The 6,517-nt window shown below is 45.6% G+C and overlaps 1 pseudogene; it reads right to left on the bottom strand.

The window, feature by feature from the left end:
- Positions 1-415: 415 nt before the first annotated feature.
- LOC147612411 (G-type lectin S-receptor-like serine/threonine-protein kinase At1g34300) lies at positions 416-4,819 on the bottom strand (annotated as a pseudogene).
- Positions 4,820-6,517: the final 1,698 nt, after the last annotated feature.

Below are 6,517 nucleotides of genomic sequence, written 5' to 3'. Positions count from 1 at the left end.
CCTTCACACGAGGCATAACGTAAGTGGAGTAAAGGTTAGAATCCTCTCTAGGCTTTATAGCTAAGGGGCCACTAGCGAATTGCAATGAACCAATAGCGTTGGATAGTGAAGGCTTTAGTGGAGGGTTGAAGGTGAAAACAATAGAGGTAAGTGGTAATGGGCAACTTTCAAGCACTTTTTGAGGATGACAATTGGTAAGGTTTAAATCTAATTATGCATACGTATGCTTGTGCTTGTGCACTTGCAAACACCATAAGAATTATACCCAGTAAAACCTTATATTAATTAGACTTCACACGCAACCTTGGACAAAATAAAGGGCATTATTTGAAGCCCAAAATGTATCATAAGCCTATTTTGGGCTTCAAATTTAAGCATTGCCCTCGAGAGTTGGGGGGCCTTGTGAGCACTTGACCTAGCCTCTCTCCTCAACACTAACTCCCATAGCCTTGTCAGCACTTGCCCTCCTGGCATTTTCTCTGTACTTGAATTCTCTCACAGAGGAGCCCCTTTTCTTGATTCGACAGAACACACCCTTGCCCCCTTCGATGTTCATGGGAGGTCTTCCCTCCCCTCTGCATTAACGGCATCTAGTACTGATGGGGGACCTTTATCTAGTTTCGATTATGGCGTTGCTCCTAACATCCAGAGAGAACTAACTTTGCCAAGCCCTCTAACGGCATTTTTGTTGTACCCCTGTTTGCTGAAGGTGCCTATCCACACTGTGGTCTTTTGCAGGCCTCCTTCATCAATCCTTTTTCTGCCCTCTTGCCCTCAACAACACCAACTGGCAGACCCTGTTTTGCGCATCCCAACACCAGCATAGTAGCTGCATGCATTTGCACTCTCCTTGTTACATCATCATCCACCAACCCTGGTGGTCCATGCCTCTTCCAAGAGGCATCCTCAACACCTGCTACAAAAGTTGCACCCTGCATGCAACAGAGCATACATATGCAGAGGCCCATCAGACAAACTCGCCCTCGATTCGGGCTTCCCTAGGCCATGCAACCGCCCACATCTCTATAGCCATTTAAGCCCTGGACGACCACATCCTAGATGCCCTATTACTAAAGCAGAAGACAAAAGAACTTGAAGAACTCAATAAAGGAGGTTTCCCTTGCTACCCTCGTCACACAAACCTCTGAGTGGGCTCTCTTTTTGCAGGCTCACATCATGCAGTTCACGCTATTTTTACTAAAGCCCTCTTCTCAGTCCAAGAAGGGGGGAAACCTACTTCTGGCTTTTCAATAACCTCAATTTCTATTGTTCATGTTGGTACAACCACCTTTTGCAACTGCAAAACAACCAACCACCAGTGACACCCATTGCCATCTTTGCATAATCCCTTGCAAACCCATTGCTCGGTTTTAGAAAGGGGGAATGTTAAGGTGTGGTTTATACCTACCATGCACATATGACATACATGCATACTCATGCATACCAAGCACATGCACATACATGAATTCACCGGACAGTTGTCCATTACAAGATAAGCACTTGTAGCAAACTCTCTACCCTTTATAAGAATTTGTACTTCACAACATTAATACTATCTTGATCTTCATTATTATCCTGTTCTTGTATGTTTCTGTGAATACAGCAGCCATTGCTTATCTTGATCTTCATTATTCTCTTGTTCTTTTATGTTTCTGTGAATACAGCAGCCGTTGCTGCACTCTAACCCCGCCCCTTCACTATTTCTAACATTAGGACGATCTCGGCACTTGGACAATCTCGGTCAGTGCCGAGAGATTGTTCTGAATCCAAGCTTGGTGTGCTACTGTATTTGCCGTGCCAATGTGGGCTTGTGTTGAGATCTAAGCACTTGGGACACATTTCCATCTTTACTCTCCACGCGAGGTAATTGAGCCCGTTATATTGTCCAATCGCGCCGGTAGGACCGAGTGGATTTTCTCTAGGGCTTGTTATTGCTGATTTTGTCCACCAGTAGACGGCAACATCTACGCTCTACTGCTGCTGTCCGGATCAGAGAAAGCCGTAGGCTTTTCAGAATATGTAAGAAGTCCTAGGCTAATTAGTTCCCTATCGTGAGACCATGTGAGAAATTAGCCTATCTAATTGTATTAACTTAAATCACTTAATCATAGAGACAGAGTACAGAGGAAGACAGCTGATCAAGACAGAGAGACAGAGTGCACAGGTAGACAGCTTGAAACTTGTTATTACTTGCTCCGAGAGGGCATATTTATTCTTTACAAGGATGCTACCCTTACCCTTAGGGTGTCGCTTAGTATATTAGATGTGTTGTTTTTTTTCGGTTAAATGAACGTTTATACGTTTATTTCTTTTCGAAGGTTCATTCTCACTCACAGGGGTGATGGTGCTCGGCAGAGAAGGGGGAGGGAGGTGGGACCTCTGGTATGGGCAGCATACCTTCCAACATTTGCACCACCTTTCCCATGGGCGGCCTAGCATGGAAGTCTGCCTGGATGCAGGCGAAGGCCACCTTCAGTACGACAGCTGCCTGATTCCAGTCCACAGATACTTCCTCCATTCTGGCATCCACCACCTCCTCCACCTTCTTCCCATATGCCCACATGGGAAAACACCATCTCTCGTTGGTCTCCATCATGGCCGACTCGGTGTACAGATAGTTTCTCCTCCCGCTCACAATCTCCATTATCAGCATCCCGTAGCTGTAGACGTCTGCTTTTGCAGTGATGGGCAGATTGGAAACCCATTCCGGTGCCATGTAACCCCTAGTGCCCCTGATAGTGCTCGTCTTCACCGTGTGATCCCGACGGAACAGATAAGCCAGCCCAAAATCCGCCACCTTAGCGCTCATGTAGTGCCTGTCCAGCAGTATGTTCTGTGGCTTGATGTCGCAGTGCAGAATGCAATCCAAGCACTCCTCATGCAAGTAGGTTATGCCCCTTGCTACACCCAAGCAAATCTGGAACCTTGTGCCCCAATCCAATGGATTGATCATCTGGCCTGAATTATTACTGTCGTCAAAAAGTATTTGATCCAGAGAGCCGTTCTCCATGTACTCATACACCAACAACCTGTGGCTGCCCTCTGCACAGAAACCAAGTAGGCGGAGCAAATTGATGTGGTGGATCCTGCCAATAGTTGCGATCTCTGCCCTGAACTGCTTTTCTTCATGCTGTGAAACGCCCTCCAACTGCTTCACTGCCACCACTTTGTCATTCTGCAACTGGCCTTTGTAGACTGTCCCAAAGCCCCCTGCTCCTAGCTTGTGGCTGAAATTTTCTGTTGCAGCTTGGAGCTCCTGATATGAGAACAGTAGAGGAGATCCAGACACATCCTCTAGCTCTTTCTGAAGCTTCATGTACTTTAATTTCCAGCTTCTAGACTTTCCAATCAATACAGCAATAGTAACAACAAAGCAAAAGCCGGCCACTGCTGCAATCCCAACGGTTGAAGCTATGACTACCGCTTGATCTTTAGAGCCACGGCTAACGCCTGGAGTATTGTTGAGATCTGGAATGCTTGATTGTTTTGAGCTTGGGGGTTGCCAGAGGAACTCATGGGAGCTCCAATTAGTTGGAGTGTCCACAATAGTGCTGGGTTCAGGGGGGTCAGAATCAGGGATTTTCAGGAAGGCACGGAGTTGCTGCGACGCTTGGTTGTTGCCATTTTGCACTGGATTCTTCAGCCAGCAGTTGCCGTCTCCGATTTGCCTGTACACAGCAGCCAGACAAGAGCACTGGTCGAAGCACTGCTGCTTGCATTCTTCCTCCGACAAACCTTGCAAATGAGCCAAATCATTGGATGGGAAATCCGTGCCTTCCATCTCTACATACTTGATGCTACTGCTGCAGTTGACGATCTGGTTATTCGGACGGCATCCAGCAGACAGATCCTTGGAATCGATGGCTGAGAAGCCTGGTGGGCAAACGCAAGTGGGTTCCGGCTCATAGATGCATACACCGTAGCTACCACATAGCTGCATGACGCGGGAGCAAACGTTGGAAAAGGCAAGCCAGACGCTATTCCAGTGAGCAGAGGCTTGGTCCCAGCTATACATGCGGCGGTTGCCGTCCACGTCCAGGGTGAGCCTGCGTGCAGACGAATTAGCGCCATGGTCATTAGAAATGAATGTTGAGTTGATTGATGATGGGGAGTTGTAGAGATAGATGTTTCCGAGTGAATCGAACTGGAAGAAGATGGATTGGGCTGGGGTTCCTGGAACCGGCGCCCCCCAGGACCAGTAAACTTCTGGGAAATCGGGGACGTTGACCATGTACTCGGTGTAGGTAAGCTGAAGAACTCCGGAGGTGTCGAAGATCATACTCTACCTTCCGCTGGAAAAGTTGCCGGAGCGCTTTCCGGAAATCAGCTGCATTTTGGAAGTGAAATTCTGGCTTGGGAGGAGGCTATCGGTGGGATGCTGGAAGCTCTGCCAGACATAGCCGGAGCTTATGTTCAGGAGGACGAGGTTGCCGGTGTTCAAGAGCTGGGCGCGGACGACGCCGAGACCGGAGGTGTGGGACGACCAAACAAGAGTGGACGAGTCGGAGAGGAGAAGATCGCCGGAGGCCGAGAGGGTGAGGCTGGCCGAGGCGGAGACTAGTGCATTTTCGCGGTTGGCCACCCACACGGGGTGGCCGTCCGGGGAAACGGCAAAAGAGATGGCCAGGTAGAAGAGATTCGTGGAGTTGGAGTTGGAGCTGGGGCGGAAAGAGAGCATGAAGGCTGAAGAGGAGGAATTTAACGGCCGGGACGATGGGGTAAGAGAGGAGCTCAACTCCAAGGTGTCCTCCGCAGCAACCTGCAATAGCGTACATACGAGAAACACACGCAGCAGCAGCAGCAGCAAGAGCTTCCCCATGGTTCTGCTCCTCCACTCATACAAAGCCATCACTCTATGCACTACCCATCCTCTTCCCTAGGACATCGTGCTCTCTCTCCCCCCCGGTCGACGTGCCCATCCATCCTCTCCCTGCAACTTGCCATTGATAGGTTGCAACAATAGGACTTCATCAACTTGGTGTGTGAAGATGCGGACTTTATCACATGTCATTCATTGAGGTGGATTCTCAAGCTCCATGTATAAAAAGTCTTCATAAATTTGAAAGCCTACCATCCTCCTGCTTGCCATGCTAATAACAGCAAACCTTCTCTCCCCACATCAATCCGAGACGCAACTAGCCTTTAATCGTGATCGAAACCTTGGCAAATATTTTTTTCTGTAACATTTGAAAGGTAAGGTTGAGCACCGCCCTCAACCATCAAGTAATTAATTAATGCCCCAAAAAACATTTGGGACCCATATTATAGGGACTAGGGAGATACTTTCCAATAATAAAAATATTCCATCAAATTTGTACTAGCATCTTTGCCTATTCTATTAGTAAATTTTGATTTTTATTGTAAGTCTCTAAAATTGAAAAATCAAAAAATAAACGTGATGCTTATTGCAAAATGTATCAAAATCACATTCACTTCTTAAATAAATATGCCGATAAACACGTTACAAAAGTTAACAAAAGGACAATCTATGAAATCACATGCACTTCTTAAATAAATATGCCGATAAACACGTTACAAAAGTTAACAAAAGGACAATCTATGAAATCACATGCACTTCTTACAGAACATTCACTTATGAGTATTTTGCTTGCATTTTGTTGCTATCATACTCGAGCCTTTCTACCAAATTCAATTAAACTTGAGTTGTGAAGACTCTAGAATCCTTGGTAAGGCTTTTAACCCTTGATATAAGGGCAAAAAAATATCACCCTTCAAAAGAAAGGCTTATGTAAAATTAGTAAGCATGCCCTTCCAAATTTGAAGGAAGAAATGCTAGTCCATTTCTTCCCTCAAACTAAATAATGGGGTTGCCCCCTTCAAGGGTTGATTATTCAATCATCAACACCATTTGCCGTCATACTTGAGTCTATCTACCCTACTAGTTTCAATTGTCAACCTACCATAAAGTAGGGTCACTATCTACCATATTGGCTTCAATTATCAACATACCATAAACTAGAGCCACTCATTCAAATTGGTAATGTGCGTATAATGTTAGGAAAAATTTATCCTTTTCGTGTATTTTCACATAGCTTAAATATAGAAATAGTAGGAGATTTTGAATATGTTAGTATTTAAATGCATTGATGTGTGGATTTTTCAAGGAAAAACTAGCCAAGGTTAAGACCTCTTCTTGTTTTGATAGGTTTTAAAAAACTTATTTTTCTTAAGCCTCTTTATCTCGACATATGTATGTGTGTGCATATGTGTGCATGTGCATACATGCTTATGTGTGTGTGTGAGAGTTTAGAAAACCAATGTTGTTCTGGCCTAGAGCCAAGTTTGTTATGGCTTGTGTGTGTGCATGCGTGTGTGTGTGTGTGTGTGTGTGTGTGTGTGTGTGAGAGAGAGAGAGAGAGAGAGAGAGAGAGAGAGCCAAGTTTGTTATGGCTTGTGTGTGTAAGTGAGAGAGAGAGAGAGAGAGAGAGAGAGTAGTGGAGGTGGAAAAGGTGAAAGAAAAGTCAACATAAAACATATCAAATAATTCATCTCTTTT

This window comes from Cibotium barometz, chromosome 45, assembly GCF_041138505.1.
Source record: "Cibotium barometz isolate CiBa-2024 chromosome 45, ASM4113850v1, whole genome shotgun sequence".
Lineage (NCBI taxonomy): Eukaryota > Viridiplantae > Streptophyta > Polypodiopsida > Cyatheales > Cibotiaceae > Cibotium > Cibotium barometz.
Note: the sequence above shows the minus strand (reverse complement) of the source record. Positions and strands in the feature narration are given on the sequence as shown.